This window comes from Pleurodeles waltl, chromosome 10 (assembly GCF_031143425.1).
Source record: "Pleurodeles waltl isolate 20211129_DDA chromosome 10, aPleWal1.hap1.20221129, whole genome shotgun sequence".
Taxonomy (NCBI): Eukaryota; Metazoa; Chordata; class Amphibia; order Caudata; family Salamandridae; genus Pleurodeles; species Pleurodeles waltl.
Window position 1 is genome coordinate 138,915,175 of NC_090449.1, and position 17,276 is coordinate 138,932,450.

Here is a 17,276-nt window from a genome sequence, read left to right on the forward strand (position 1 = left end):
CGCACTATCAATTTGTACAAGTCAGCCATTTCCTCTGCCCATCCTTACATCAATGGAAAACCAGTTGGCAAACACCCTTTGGTCTGTCATTTGTTGAATAGAATACAGTTTTCCAAACCTCCTACTCCACAGTACAGTTTCCGGTGGGATGTTAATGCTGTTTTCAATCTCTTTTTATATTGGCCAGATAATATTTTGCTTTCTTTAAAAACATTATTGGCTATACTTGCTATGTTATTATGACTTGTTTCTCTTAAATGCCTTTCAGATGTTAGAGCCCTGAACATTACAGCTCGCCATTTTACTCCTTCAGGTGTATTATTTAATGTTCATAGACGTACTAAAACCAATTTGTCTACAGCCTTTTATCCTTATTTTCCCGACCAGCCTAAACTCTGTGTAGGTCAATGCTTGAAAATATATATACAACAGACAGCCAATTTGAGATCTTCTTCCGCATCCCAACTCCTGATTTCCTTCAAAAAAACTTTTAAGCCCGTACCCTCCCCAACTCTGGCCCGTTGGGTTATGTGGGTAATATCTTTAGCGGAAGTGGATATTTCAGTTTTTGGGGCCCATTCCGCCAGAGGGGCTATGGCCTCTAAAGCCTTTTGGGCTGGCTCTCGGTTGGAAGACATTCTCAAATTGGCTGACTGGTCTAATGATAATGTGTTTAAAGTATTTTACTGTAAGCCTGTTTAACAAACCTTGTTAACTGTGATTAATTTGCTTTAAACTAGCATAATAAGAGCATCCGGTCTTGGAATAAAATGTAGATTTTCCTAGTAAGTTATGAAGGAAAGTCTTAATTTTACTAAAGACACAGAGGCGAGTATTATCCCGCCTCAACATATCTTGATATTTAGTTTTTTTCCCTCCCTTTCAGCAGCCTCTACTCCTTCACAATCATCATCCTGATCATGTGTTCGCAGTGAACCTGCAATGGGCTCTTCCTCCTCCTCCGGATTCTCAAAATTGCCTTCTACACCCAGACGGCTTTCTTTTTGCCAGTTCCAAGTCTCTGTTGTTGAACTTTGTTCAAGACCTCTTGGCTTTAGTTATGGCAATCTGCATTGTTTGTTCAATTTTTCCTTTATTTTTCACTTTCTAGACCCTCGCACAAGAAAAGAGGGCTGTTCACAGTCAAGATTAGTATTTAGGGGAACACTGTACTGTGATTGGTGTATACTCATGGACTACTCGTTTTCTTCCATTGGTCATGTTTCTTTTGCCTGCTGGTATTTGTAGTTCTTTTCTCTTGACTGCTGCTATTTAATAAAACAAGAAAAGAAATGTATAATACTCGCCTCCGTGTCTTTAATAAAATTAAGACTTTCCTTCATAACTTACTAGGAAAATCTACATTTCCTACTGCAAGTGTCACTACTGGTTTGCCTGGGATACCAATGTGGTAGTCCTACACCAGGGAGAACGATATCATGGAGATATGAAGCTATGAGGCACCTGAATACCTTGGTACTCAAAATTTAACCATCACCAATGTGAAATTTTCACTCACACTGGGACTTTATTCCCCTTCACATTTTGACAAGTGGTTTCTTGGTGAATTGGCTGAATGCGTACGGGAAGAAGATCAGCAACGTAGTGTTGCTAATAAACTTGTAATCCTGATTCTGCAGGTACCTTCTGTACATAGAACAAATCTAAGTTAATGGGACACTGGTAAAAAGGCCAATGTTGAAAAAAATGTTCTAATCAGGTTTCATAGAATCCAAGATCTCCTTTTGTAATAAGCCAAATATCTGGAGAAGGGAGATGTAGTGAAATTACTAAAACCACACAGTCACTGATTTTGCTTACTTTTGTTTTTAAAAATGTAAAGTTCTTGAGGACCAGCTCATGATTTCCTTTAGCCCAAATTTCATCTGCTTTTTTCAACCTTTAGCTTCGGACTGTTGCTCCTTATCCTGTATTATTCATGAGGATCTTGGGATTGTTTTTTTTTACCAATATCTTGCAGATGTGTCCTTTGTTATTTTCTCTGTCTGTTTGGTTGACACCAGACAAGAGACTTAGGGCCTCATTATGACCCTGGCGGGCGGCGGAGGCCGCCCGCCATGATCCCGCCCTCCAAATTACCGCGCCGCGGTCAAAAGACCGCGGCGGGTATTACGAGTTTTCCCCTGGGCTGGCGGGCGGTTCCAGTTAAACCGCCCGCCAGCCCTGGGGAAAACGACCTTCCCACGAGGATGCCGGCTCGTAATCGAGCCGGCGGAGTGGGAAGGTGCGACGGGTGCTACTGCACCCGTCGCATATTTCACTGTCTGCAAGGCAGACAGTGAAATACATTTTGGGGCCCTCTTACGGGGGCCCCGCGACCCCCCCCTACCGCCATCCTGTTCATGGCAGCTTTCCCGCCATGAACTGGATGGCGGTAGGGGGGGTCAGAATCCTCATGGCTGCGGAGCGCGCTCCGCAGCCATGGAGGATTCCAATGAGCAGCGGAAAGTCAGCGGGAGACCGCTGACTTTCCGCTTCTGACCGCGGCTGAACCGCCGCGGTCAGAATGCTCATTGGAGCACCGCCAGCCTGTTGGCGGTGCTCCCGTGGTCGGTGGCCCTGGCGGCCACCGGCCGCCAGGGTCAGAATGACCCTCTTAATCACCTTATATTAAAGGATTTTTTGGCCCTTAATCAAGCTTCTAGTATAGCTTGGTGAAAGTATGTTATAGTGTGTTTCAGCAAATTGAGATGGCCTGACATTTTTAACAGTCCAGATTCCATAGTGGGTAGGGATGTTGCATGGACTAAGGCAGCATTTAACGTTTGCAAAGTAAAGGAGAGAGAATACATTGAAATGGTGAAACCTTCCATTAGAGCTTATGTACTGTTACCATCTACTTTTCCAATGGAGCCTTACTTAACCTTTGGTATGTCACACCATCATCGATTTCTTTTGATCTGATGTAGACTTAATGTATTTCACCACCAGTTGGCCATTCCATGTGGAAGCTTGTTTGACCCCGATTTTGTTCCATGTAGATGTGTACAGTGCTTAATTTGAGCCGATGGTTTCTGGTGCTCAGCACCAGCACTTAATTGTCAACACCGGCGCTCCTGATAGTCTGCCACATTGTAGCGCTGTCTGTCTAGTTTAGAAATAAGCACAATAGGTGTTTATTAATTAAACATACATTAAAAACGACTAATGCCTGCTACCTAAGCCATTCTAATGGCTTTAGGGACAAGGAATAGCCTGAACTGTCACACTAGTAGGATTGTGATGGTCAGTCCTTGTGTTGTTATGACATTGGCAGTGCTGGCAGGGGCAAAGGGTAGTGCACCCTGCACTGGCCTCCTGACGAGGGCCTTGGTACTTTTTCTTTTTTAACAAATTAAGCTGGGGATGTAATCATGTTTCCACTGAGAACACTTTGCACTTTATCATGCTTTGCCACTTTTATAAAACTAACTTTGTAAGTCTTTAATTTTCTCCTTCCTTTCCAGCAAGCGTTTCAAACAATTTTGACCTGCTTTGTTTTATTTTCAGCTTTTGTCTGACGTGCACATCTGACTTGTTATTTAGCAGGAGCAGTCTGACAAAAGAAACTTTTATTGTGTGCATGATTTATTTTACTTTTATTGTTGTCTTTTATGATTTTATTTTGTACTAATCGAATAAAGAGCATGAAGATGGTGAGTTATCAGGTATTTTAAAAATAATACACTTGTTAAACATAAGGCAACCATTTTAATACAGTTTGTGCATCCAGTATCTAAATAAGACAAACATTTTAAGGCAGTTGGGGCTTTGGTATCTGCCAGTGCAGAGACTTTACTTATTTTGTGAACTAATCACGATGGCTTGTGAATGCAATAAGCTGTCTCACTGCTTGAAGCTGTCAGGTGGGCTATAAGCACTCAAGCCAGCCAGCTAGTGCCACATTTTCACAATCAATCCTGGGTAATGTCAAAAGTTGAACCAAAGTAAGCTTTTCACTTGGCCAAAAACAAATATTTTGAAAAACACTGCCTGTACCATGACATTAATATACTATTTAAAATGAAGGATTCCTAGGGAAATAGCTGATTTAGGGAAAGGTGTAGGGATGTTTTAAAGGTAAATTCTGTCACACCTGTTTCTACCTCTGAACTACGAACTTTGATGGAAATGAACACTCCTCTCCAATTAAAATCGATGATACTAGTATCAAATTACAGCTCCCTGAATTGCACTGCTAGCACATCTCCAAATAGTGATAACACTTGCATCTCATACCCTACATTTGTTGGCACAACTGTCTTGTAGATTAAGTACAATTAGATTGAAGATTGAAAACATAAGAGATTATAGTAAAAGGTATGGGTTATGTACTTTAGTTTCCTTGGTAAGAAAGGTTGTCAAGAGACAGTACAAAGTCGAGGAGAGAGGCCTATATACTTGGTCAGGCAGTCATTTATTAATTTAAAATCCTCGCACATTGTGCTGTGCAAGATATATCCTAGTATTACCTGGTGACTCTGATCTTTGTTTGGAAATGTAGTTTTTTTCCCACATATCCAGTACGCTTTATGAAACCAAGGTGCCATTCTTCAAAAAGTAATAGAGTGTGCTTACCTTTTTATTGGCATTTGAAAATACAGTTTGTTCGTCACTTAAAGCAAACACTTGACAGAAAATTTTAAAAATGTATCTAATTTTGCTGCAAAAAACTCATACCTTTAAACTTCTATGTAAGAGGGTGTCTGGCAGTTGCTATTCGTGGTAGAAGTTGACTGTTTCAATAAGTATAATCGCCTCCAATGTACAGAATAAAATTGAAAGCACACTGTCTAACAGAATTTAAAAGTTCAACAGATGTGAGGGTCTAAGATTCATCCATCACTGCCCACTTCAGAATCCTCAGGTTTCTTGAACGCCTTGCATTCTTTAATCGCTGAAAGTGCATTATGAGTGAAGCCCTCTTTCAAAAATCTGTGTGACTTACTAATTCCCCAATTTGCTATCGGTATTCTCAATTCTCTTTTCATCATTTTTCACTTTTCCTTCCATCTGTTCCCTCCGAGCCTCAAAGGGCAACCTTACTTCTCACCAACTTGTCCAAATTGCCAACCATCTTCCCTGTGGAGATTAGGTGAACCCTTTCTTCTCTCAACAGGTCTTTCGCCTTAACTTCTTCCTTAGATGGGGTTAATAACTTTGATGAAGACCACTTTTTTACTTACACTTGCATGGCCACAGACCTCGGTTAAACAAATATTCAAAAAGAGGACCCATATACAAAATTGCAATTCCACACATCCATAACACGGGCAACTGGAAGTTTAAGTCATGGGAGCAGGACCACATAGAATTACTATGATGTGTGATAAGAAATTATTTTGAGTTTAGTACAGAGGGTGTGGAATTGCAGTTTGTATGTTTCTGGGGGGTCACTGGTGTGTGGCGCCATACCTGATTGGGAGAAGGTGTGTTTGCTAGTCAGGCGTAAAGGGAAAGGCCTGAGAGGTTTGTTGTTTCATACATGGTTCCTAGTCCAATAACTGGAGGGTCTCAGATGACTGGGTGAGAAGCAAAGGGATTTCCATCTAAAAATATACCAGTGGTCACCATCTTGCTGTGAATTTGCCCTGGCTGGGATGAGTTGTGTGTTAGCAGCTCCATTGGTAGGAAGTGCCATGATTTATTGAACCAGAGAGCTATTTGAGCTAGGTCCTCGTTTTTGAGGAACAGGTCTATGATTAATCTCTCCACCCTAATATTTTTAGGATCAGAGCCCAGTTATGTTAGACCATGCCCTCCAGTAGGTCCAGCCTGATGCCCATGATGGCAAGCCATTAGCCTGCCCAATAGGAATGCCTGTGACCCCTTTGATGAGGCGCAGGACATGGATTACCACCTAAGACAATTGCATGTGAATAGGAGTTCCTCTATCCTTGCAATATTGCCAGTATTCTTTTGCAGTTAAGTGAAGAAAGCTGTGGAATGCACAGGTGTCCTGTGCTACTGGCACATCATCTTGTATGCCGATTCCCTGTGTGAGGCGCACCAGAAGGCCTTATGAACATCAACCCATAGGGTGACCCACGTTTCATCTATGATCAGATCACAAGCCTCTTTTTAATTTCTGCTGATAGCGCAACCTCGATTAGCTGAAGTGTTCTGCAGGTGCTACAGATTCAACCCATAGAGTATGCCTAGTTGTAGATCAGCTTTTGAAATAGGGACAGTGTAGGGTGGCGGTCTGTGAATTGGAAGGATGTAGGACCTGTTGTTGCTGTTGACATTATTGGATCTGATTTATTTCAGCGATGTTTTTCATTGTTCAGAATATCTGATCTGACCCTGAATAAAGAATTCTGTTGACATCCTACATTCCCCTTTTCCCAGTGGGAGATGGTTTTGCCTCAATGGCCATAGTGAATGTTGGGATTATGTGGGATAAATGCAATGAGACTGAATGTGATTACTCCCCTTTTACTGCAGTGTGGTCCCATCTCCAGGTAAATGTGGTGTGGTCCATGTGCCCATCTGTCAGTGTGATGTAGTGTGTGCGTTTGGGTGCGTGCATGTATGCAGGGATGTGGGAGTAAGTGCGGGGGAGTGTGGGATTACTACGGGAGGGGTGGGTGGAGGTGAGAATGTTGTAATGGGTGAGGGCTCTTTGATATGGGGCATGGGGGAGTCGTCTACTGGCAACAGGAATGCAAATTCCTGTCGCCAGTAGTCTTTCCACCAGGGTTTTTGTGGCGATGCTATCGCCATGAAAACCGTGGCAGAAAGGGGACTTGTAATACTGCCGGCGGTGTTAGGCGGACCGTGGGGTTGGAAATGCTTATATCTGGCATGGCGCTCTGACCACCCTGGCAGTTTGAATGGGAAAGTGGCGGTTTGGCACAGGGCGAACCACTACACTCGTAATATGGCGGTCCACACCACCAGCTCGTTTAGCGGTGGGACCGCCACCGTGAGTCTGGCGGTCTGAAGACTGTCAGACTCGTAACAAGGGCCATAGCCTCGCTGCATGGTTTTGAGAGCTTCTCAGATTTCGAAGAGCTCCATCGGACCGTCAAATAAACCTCTCACCTCAGTCTAGAGAGGGCTGTGTATTCACCACAGACCCACAGAGGATCAGGTGGAAGAAGAGATGCATCTGCAAGCTGTTGCTTTCAGTCTCCCACCACACCACGCCTGCAGTGCATCTTCTGGGGGTAAATCGGGTGGGTGCTTTAGGGGCCAGAATGCCAGGCTGCCTGGTGTCAATATGGTGGACACCACAGGGCTCCCTGCCTCCATCGCCCACAAATAAGCTTCCAATGGATGGTACTTTCCATGGTAATCGGCTCTCCAGTGGCATATCTGGGACACCTCTGGTTGCTGTCGCAGTGGATGGCATCGGGGGATGCTGTTTCAGTATTAAAACAGCCAGGCAGGAATGAAGCTGTTTGGGGATGCATCCTTCTCCATTCTCGTCGGTCATGCCCCTAAAGACCTCTTTTTAAAAAATCTTAATGGATATGGTGTACAGTTGTACACCTCTGGAGTGTCTCAGCATATTCATGGAGCCCACCGGGTAACACTGTCAGTGTTTTCCTCATGACTGACGAAGCCGAAACACCCTCTCCGAATGCCCAGTGGCAGCGGCAGTGTGATCTGTATAGACAGTGTGAGGATTCTCATGTGTAGGCTGGACTAGCTCCTCAAAACTACAAAAATATGCAGTCATAACTGAGAAGAAAGCCAAGCAACCACCAGCAATAGAGATAGGAAGGGCCAACCTGAATGTAAGTAAAACTCACCGTACATACAAAGTATTTATGCTTCAGCATCTTTGCATGTCATTGGCTATTGGTTACTCCCTTTTTGCAATTTGGAAGTACTGTAAATAATGAGGTGCATTTACCAAACTGAGTTGAACTCTTGTCATAAGAAGGAGTTAAGGGGTGAGACCGTGGATGTTTTACTGCACTAATTAGTACCTAGGGCTGATTGAACTTTGAGCTGCAGAGAAAACTAGCATTGGCAAAGCCAGCAGGATGGACTTTTTGATGGTGTGTTTGATAATAGTCAACGTGGAAACGTTCAAAATGTAAGTATTTTTAAATATAAAAACTGTGACATTAAACATGAATTTACTTACACTGACACGATGACTGAATAATACACATTTTACTATGTTTCTGATAAAGGCTTGTTGAAAACAACATTTTAGTTAAATTTAAGAACATGCTTTTTAAATATAATGTTTTTTTTTTTCCCCATCATTCATCTGGAGTGTGAGAAAACTTGGGCTTGCCCAGGACATGGTTATCTTTGCCGTAAGAAAAAACATGAAATACGATTTTGATTAAATGAATGATTTAATTTTGACTCCACAACCAGAATAGTAAATCCCTGGACGCCATCTAGTGCTGATATTGTGAACCTCATGACATTTCGAAGCTACTCATTTTATAAAAGAAATGTTTCAGTGGAACATTACTAAACTTTACAATAGTCTTAGTCCATGGCACAGGCATATTCAGAGTCAAGCTCCAGTGTAAACAAACTCCTTTCGACATTAAGATGTTATCTTTACTTTTATGGATAGATATTGAAAGCGTCCATTCCAAAAGGAAACATGTCGGAACTATCTGTGGTAAATGTAGTATCTCATTAAGCAAGTAGCAGTTTTCCAAAGCGCTCGAATCCCGAAGTGTCTTGGTGCTTGAGACATAAATTATGTACGTAACCGGAAAAAGTGCAATTAACTGAGTAACAGGGTCGATTTATGCAAAGCGCTCGACTTCTGCCAAGCGAGATCACGTTGTTGAAATAGAGAAAAAGTAGTCCACAAACCGAATGGAAAACAGCGAGCCTCGCATGTTTTCTGTACTTGGTTGATGTGCTCGAGGAGGGATAACCACCGGAAAAGGCATGACGTATGCGTGCCTTCCACTAATGAAATCAAGCAGATTCTAACAGGCAAGCCCACAAACCAATGAAAGACACTGACGTCACGTGGACGGGGCTCCGAGCCCTTATAGTCCCTAAAGCTTCTCGCTAGGGAAACGCATGCGCAAGCGCATGCAACGCAGGCTCGACCCTAAAAAAAATACCAGCTACCATTTCCTTCCCATAAAACTTGCCTTTCTCATATCCTCATTCATTCATCTTGTCACATAGCCTACACCCTTCATCCCCACTAAAACAAACATTTGCAATGCAATGGGTCTCAGCGCCACAGCATCAGCGTGAAGCAGCACACCAAAGGAAAAAGAAGTTTGCTTCCAGTCAAACATATCGGCAAATGTGCAGCTAGGGCATCAGAAGGAGGAAAGATTTAAGGATTGTGGTTTATTAAAAACAAAATTTTCCCTTTGGATAAGGTATGAAACCTTGCGAAAAAACAGAATTGCCCCCGCAGCTCACATAAGCCTTGAGAGGATGGGCTCTCTCCATCTCTTTTTTGAATACGAATGAGCAGCCAGGCTCTCCGATGAATGAGGCAGGTAGATAGTGAGTCCCGTAAACAGGGACAGTTTTCCCTTTGCACTCTGGGTCTCCTGAGGGACACATCTAGGGCTTGATCATTTCAATGGAATCAATCAGGAAACACAACCATGCAACACTGTTCTATTTAAATGTGTTGGCCAACGCACAACAAACACCATTGTTTCATCGCTCTCTGAGCTATAAACAGCAGAAACACCCACTAGTATCATTCCTCCTAGCACTGGCTAAACAAGAACCACAGTGTGGCAACAGATAGAATACTCTCTGTCCTTTCTAAGCATTGCCCGGTGAATTTGAAGGCTTTGCACTGCAAATGCAGCACACTGGTTTCCAAAACAACAAAAGCACATTCGGAACCTTTAAAACATGTTTTCTCCATTTTGGACACAAGGTTTTAATTTGGCCCTTTAGACACTATAGTGAACAAAAGAATAGCGCGGCAAAGTGATATTGTTGGCTCAGGTAAAGCAAACAGAATACATTTGGTAGAGTGGTGACCTGCACCAGGAGGACATAGAAGACTGGCCTGCTTTAGTTAAGCTGGATTCATCACTGCAGTTTCACTATTGTTGCATCCTGTTTAATAAGCACTGATTTAGGATGGCTCAGCATCCTCAACTCTCAGCATCCTTCTAGGTGGACTCTTGAGGCTTGAAGACCAGTTCAGAGGCAACTAAACACACAAGCTCTAGGATTCTCTCCCTTCTATCTCATATGCAAGCTGAAGAGCTATACAACTACTGTACCCACCTCTGGCGGACCGTGGCGGGTCTGCTTCAGCTGCTTTTAAGGAAGTATCCTTTTTGATTTTTAAGCATCCTGTCCTGTGGATCCAGGTCAAGGAAGTAGGTGACATTTCGCTGCCTGAAGCAACCCTGCTGCATTTCTTTCTCAAGTGCCTTTGTCTCATGGCCCAGTTTCTGCTGCCACCGAGGTTGGACAGGGCCGGAAAACAAGCCCTTGCAGCTCCTGCAGTGCTGGGGGTGACTTTTCAGGGCGCTCCCTCAACCATTCTGGAGCGGCCCCATTTAGGCCATGGTCATTGACTGTGTGTGAGATGAAGGGCCCCTCCTTACATTCTGATGGTGGGGGGGTTCCATCACTTTGCGTTACGCCACTGGGGCTTGAGAGATGTATGTGCCTGGAAGCGGCTGCATCACAACTGCAAGCTAATGTGAAGGCCTCACTTCCTTTTCTGGGGTATGGTACGGTGATAGCAGACGGGGAGGCGCTGCCCCTCCTGGATATACAATGCCCTTTTGCAATAGTGTTAGAAGAGGCAGATTTCACTGCCCTTTCATAAATCCATCAGCAAATAGAACTTCAGAAAGTTGCTGTTCAGGCCACATCAGTCCTTTTGTTGCTTCCAAGGAGTTCTTCAGTCTGATAACGAATTCAGCTTATACAATAATAGCTCTTCTTCGTGTAAACCTGTAACCTTAATTCAAATATATTTTCTACACCAGTTTCCTACCTGCCTCAAAGGATACTGAAGGCATCTGGCAAAGAACGTGTCCCAGCAAAGTCTAAACACTGTACAATGGAAGTATTTATTGCGAATGGCAAAAATCATTCCCAAATATTTTATTAATGTATCTAAGCAATGAAAAGTCTATTTGCATCGCGGCGCCTTGCAGACTGCAAGAAGAGCATTCCAACAGCTTTAGAGCAAATGGAGGGGGTTACTATGCTAATGGTGTAGTCGTGCTAGAGTTTTCTGGTGGGCTGCATACCACTGGTGAGGCCTCGCTGCGCCCCCAGACTCTGGTACGTCCATGCCCTGGTCTCGAGGATTCCATCATAGACCAGCATTTTGGGGACGAGTTTGAAAAGGTGGGCGGGCTTACTGCACCTGCTTACCTTTGAGTTGGGTCTCTGTGATGTGACGACAGGGGAGGATAGCAGCCGGCGCTGGGGTGATACTGCACACCTCGGGTGATGGAGCTCTGAGTGACAGATAGGCAGCTGGGGCTTGGGGAATTTAAAAGGCGCGAGCCGGGATCTCGATTGGTGGAACTCGTCTCAGCCACTTCATAATCGAAACGAGCGTGAATGATTTACGAGTTCCGCGTTTATGGCACAACCATTAGGCTCCCAGCTTATCTAATTTATTGCTGTCGTACCCTTTAGCGAATAAAATATATTTACAGCATCGACGCTATCTTGGAAACTTTAACCCCGTGGGATGACCTCGCCTCGTGCTGACACCCCTTTACCTGTGAAAGTGCTGAAGCAAGGTCCGTCCCGACTTGTGTGTTGCCATATAAGGACAGTTGCATGAATGTTTTTTTTGTTTTGTTACATCCCATAAATATTCTCTCAACGTGACTCTTTCTGGCAAGGCTACACATTCTGAATTGGCCCAGTATTATGAACCAAGCTAGAGACATCAAGCAGGCCCTCATCCGGTGTTCCTGGGAAGACCCCCCTCTTTCAAGTCACACCTGGTTAAACCCCAGGGATTTGCACGAGGAAGAGACCTGTGATGGGCAAAATGACAGAAACATGGTGCAGTACAACTCTGTCCAAAACACATTCCTCATTTTGACCCCAGAGACTCGTAATGGCAGAAAATAAATACGTTCCAGGGTGGAGCTGCAATGGAGTTACCCCATGTGATTTTGCCCAAGCTCAGAATCAAATCAAATCAAATCATTAACATTTATAAAGCGCGCTACTCACCCGTGCGGGTCTCAAGGCGCTAGGGGGGAAAGGGGGGGTTATCGCTGCTCGAACAGCCAAGTCTTTAGGAGTCTCCGGAAAGCGGAGTGGTCCTGGGTGGTCCTGAGGCTGGTGGGGAGGGAGTTCCAGGTCTTGGCCGCCAGGAAGGAGAAAGATCTCCCACCCGCCGTGGAGCGGCGGGTGCGAGGGACGGCAGCAAGTGCGAGGCCAGCGGAGCGGAGGGGGCGGGTGGTGACGTAGAAGCTGAGGCGTCTGTTGAGGTATTCCGGTCCCTTGTTGTGGAGGGCTTTGTGTGCGTGGGTGAGAAGACGGAAGGTGATCCTTTTGCTGACTGGGAGCCAATGCAGGTGTCTCAGGTGTGCGGAGATGTGGCTGTTGCGGGGTACGTCCAGGATGAGGCGGGCCGAGGCGTTTTGGATGCGTTGCAGGCGGTTTTGGAGTTTGGCGGTGGTCCCGGCGTAGAGGGTGTTGCCGTAGTCCAGGCGACTCGTGACAAGGGCGTGGGTCACGGTTTTTCTGGTGTCGGCGGGGATCCAGCGGAAGATCTTGCGGAGCATGCGGAGAGTGAGGAAGCAGGCGGAGGACACGGCGTTGACTTGCTTGGTCATGGTGAGAAGAGGGTCCAAGATGAAGCCGAGGTTGCGGGCGTGGTCTGCGGGGGTCGGTGCGGTGCCGAGGGCCGTGGGCCACCAGGAGTCGTCCCAGGCGGACGGGGTGTTGCCGAGGATGAGGACTTCCGTTTTTTCAGAGTTCAGCTTTAGGCGGCTGAGCCTCATCCAATCTGCGACGTCCTTCATACCCTCTTGTAGGTTGGTCTTGGCGCTGGCGGGGTCCTTGGTGAGGGAGAGTACAAGTTGGGTGTCGTCGGCGTAGGAGGTGATGATGATGTCGTGCTTGCGTACGATGTCGGCGAGGGGGCTCATGTAGACATTGAAGAGTGTCGGGCTGAGCGATGAGCCTTGAGGTACGCCGCAGATGATCTTGGTGGGTTCTGAGCGAAACGGAGGGAGGTAAACTCTTTGGGAGCGGTTAGCGAGGAAGGAGGCGATCCAGTCCAGGGCCTGGCCTTGGATCCCGGTGGAGCGTAGGCGGGTGATTAGGGTGCGGTGACAGACGGTGTCAAAGGCAGCCGAGAGGTCGAGGAGAATGAGGGCGACTGTTTCACCGTTGTCCATCAGGGTTCTGATGTCGTCTGTGACTGAGATGAGGGCGGTTTCCGTGCTGTGGTTGGTTCGGAATCCGGTTTGTGAAGGGTCGAGCAGGTTGTTGTCTTCCAGGAAGGTGGTCAGCTGTTTGTTGACGGTCTTTTCTATTACCTTGGCTGGGAAAGGTAGAAGAGAGATGGGGCGGAAGTTTTTCAGGTACGAATTGAGAGCCCATTAAGAGCAGTGCGGTTACTTATTTTTTACATATAAGTAAATATATCATGTTATACCCCGCTTTAGGAGACGTCTAATCACTGTAACTAATATATGATACTATTACCTAATTAAATCGTGCTCAATATAAATAGCTCGGAAGGATAAAAGGCTGAGTGGGCATTGAAACAGCCATCTTAGTCACTGACCTCAACAAGGAGGATTAATATTTACTTTTGCTTCGTATTTTTGTGTTTGATATTGCATATGTGGTCTTCTTTTTCTTTTTTAGCTTTGCACAAAGTCCAGTGTTAGTAACTGCCTCTTATAGGTGGACTTCATAGGCTTTTAAGGGGGTAATTTTATTTCAAGACCGGAGGCTCTTATGCTTACTTTTCCTGCTTTAATTTGAATAGCAGCAGCAGTCAAGAATATTAACCAATCCCAGATGGTTAGCAGAACAAGCTACCAATGTGAAATAAAGAGTTACAAGAGGCCAATCACAAAGCTATGCACATAAAGAAATACCAATCTTGACTGCAAGCAGCCCTCTTTTCTAGCTGCTCGCAGTCAAGATAAGTATACCTTTATTGCGTTCCTTACATTATTATTGTGTATTGTTTAATTATTTACTATTTAAACGTTGCTGCGCTTGTGTAGCGGTTTCAGGCTTTCTCATTAAATGTTTATTGCTCCCCTTCCCCACCCCTTTTTCTTTCCTTTTCGGTCGACGCGTCCGTTAGCCTCCCGCGCATTCCGTGCCGTTTTAGAATTTCCTCAGCACGCTCCAGCGCGCTTCGAGTTCTGCCGGCACCTGGCTTCCCACACTTTCAGGACGCAGGTTTTGCTTATTTAAATGCTCGTTGCTCCAGTGCGCGGCTATTTTTAGCCTTCCTTCGCACTCGGAGTTTCTCTTTCTCTGCCTCACGTCATCCCAACTTCCTGGAGGCGCGGCTTTGCTCGCCTCTCGTTCCGCTTGGCAAGACTTTCTTTACACACACCCTTCTCTGGGTTACTCCCTCTTCAAAAACTAACCCTATTTCTACCAGAGAAAAGTCTCTCCTTCATTTAACATGGATTTTTCCTCCTTTTTTTGAGGAAAATAATGATGATAATGAGGTTTTCTCAGAAAACTTAAATAAATTCATACAATCCTCAGTGGCAAAGGCTGTTTCTGCCTCCATGTCAAAAATATCTAAACAGTTAGAGAATACTGTTTCATCCTGTCTGTCTCAATCACAAATGGCCTATCTGCGGGGGAAAGCTGAAAGCGCAAAGCCACGGAGGCTTCTAATGATACCCAAACTAATGTTTCTGGGCCTTTGGACAGTAAGTCTACCTCACATAGGATGGAGCATGAAGTTCCTCAGAGACCTCCTAACAAGGAGGGGAAAAGCTCTATGGGTTCCAAGAGTAAAGCTAAATCTAAACATATACTCTCAACCCATAATATTGTGATTAATAAAATAAAAGATACTGATGACGACATGGATGATACTGATTTCAACAATGACTTGAATACTCTCAGTAATTCTGACTTTTGGATTGGTCCTCCTACCAAAAAGGTTAAATCAGCGTCCGGAGACTTTAATTCCTCTACTCCTCTGCTAGATGCTGATGGGATGCCTATGTTCGATCCCCTCTTAATTCACCATCCTAATTCCACGGAGTGGCTGCCTTCAGACCATGTCGCTAATTACATCACAGCCAAACTTCGCTTCCCTTTTGATAAACAAGTGCGAGCTAAACTCAGATCCGAATGCCCTAGACCTTCTCTACCTCCCCACATTACTTCTACCCCTACCAAGATACCTCCATGATAACCTTTTTCTCAAAATTTGGGAAAGACCCGTGCAAAGGAGTTGATAGAGCCTGGTCAGTCTCTCAGGACAAAGTTTTAGATATCGTGGGTCCTTTAGCCCGCATCTGTGATATGGTGGAATCCGCCAGATTAAATAATGACTCTGTAGATCCTGAAGAGCTCTCTCTTTGGATTCAACGTGCGTTCTTTCTTTTGGGGAATGCAAACTCCACTATGACGCACGAACAACGAAAATGACTTCTTCTCAAGTTGGACCCTAAGTTGGCTAACCTTGCCACTATGGACCCAGGCTCCAAAGCTGTCGGTCTGCTGTCTGGCAATTCCTTCTTCATGGAATTAAGTAAATATGTTACAACTTTTGCGTCCCTTGATAAAGTGCAACAGTCACTCAAAAAGGTTTTTAATGCTCGTGTTTTTGCCTGGACCGGTAGAGGAAGGGGTCGCTTTACCGGTCGTTATGCCAGACTTCAAGGCTACAGAGTCTCCTTTAACTCTCAACAGCAAGATTTCAGCCACAATTCTACCCTCAAAGATCCAGAGGCTTCCGGGGCAGAAACCACCGTAATTCCAAAACCTATCCTCCCACAGGTAAGCCCATTTTCTGGCCATCTTTTCATAGGAGGTCATCTAAGATTCTTTCTCCACAGGTGGAAGGAGCTTACTTCAGACTCTTGGGTCCTCGACACGGTCAGATGTTATTCAATAGAGTTATCAATTGTTTTGCCCGCCTCCTCTAAAAGCTTCCACAGACATGACAGACCTGGTTTCATCAGAAATTCAATCCCTCCTTCTCAAACGTGCTATCCAACCGGTTCAGCCTCACCAGTCAGGTTTTTTAAGTTCCATTTTTCTAGTAATAAGGAAAAACAAATAAATTAGACCAGTCATAAATCTCAAAAACTTCATTCAATTCGTGGTCTATTGTCACTTCAAAATGGAGACGATTCTGCACCTCAGAGACTCTCTCCTTTTGAACGATTGAATGGTTCGTCTAGAACTACAAGACGCCTATCTAACTGTCCCCATCCATCACTCTCACAGGAAGTTTCTCCAGTTTCAATGGCAACACCAAACCTATAAATTTTCTTGTCTTCCATTCGGCCTTTCCTCAGCTCCTTGGTGCTTCACCAAGTTAATGAAACCAGTGGTAGCTCATCTCAGAGCACAGGGTTTCCGATTAATCGTCTATCTAGACGACACCCTTCTCATGCATCAAAACTTGATCATTCTTCGTTCTCAACTTTCTTACACCACTTCTCTTCTATCAGAACTGGGTTTTATAATCAACATCAACAAATCTGTCCTAACCCCGACCCAAACTATAGAATTTCTCGGTTTTCTAGTAAATTCCTCTCAAGGCATACTTCAACTCCCAGTTTCAAAAATAAACATCCATCAAATCATACATAATCCAATCTTTACAGCAGACTTCTCTCTCCCTGCGGTCTCTGGCAAGGATTGTAGGTCTTCTTTTTTCCTTGATTCAAGCGACCTTCCCGGGTCCCCTTCATTATCGCGCTCTCCAAAGATTAAAAATTCAACACCTGCGCAAGGGTCTTGCTTATTCAGATTCCATCCTCATCGATCACGAATCCCGTACAGAACTTCAATGGTGGTTAGACCATCTGGAAGCCTGGAACGGAAGGACTATATTTGTATCAGCCCCAGATCTTGTCTTAGAATCCGAAGCAAGCCTAACAGGTTGGGGCGCAAGATGAGGTCAAATATCGACTGGAGGCACATGGTCTCCTCAGGAGTCTTCATTGCACATCAGTTGTTTAGAGATGCTTGCAGGCTCCTTTGCGATCAGACGCTTCACCAAAAACACGGTACAATGCTCGGTCCTTCTCCGCATGGACAGTCTCACAGCTGTCAGATGCATAAATCATCTCAGCGATACCAGATCCAAACCACTAGCCGAATTAGACAAAAGCTTCTGGGAATTCTGCCTTCATCGC

General features: G+C 44.9%; 1 protein-coding gene across 1 annotated transcript in view; it reads right to left on the minus strand.

Annotated features, from left to right (window-relative positions):
• The window catches only part of LOC138261235 (actin, cytoplasmic 1-like), a 34,388-nt gene extending 22,942 nt beyond the window's left edge, over nucleotides 1-11,446 (minus strand). The window contains exon 1 of the mRNA XM_069209999.1: nucleotides 11,317-11,446. The gene's annotated coding sequence lies outside the window, so the exon portion shown is untranslated. The remainder of the gene's footprint in view (nucleotides 1-11,316) is intronic.
• Between the last annotated feature and the right edge of the window lie 5,830 nt (nucleotides 11,447-17,276).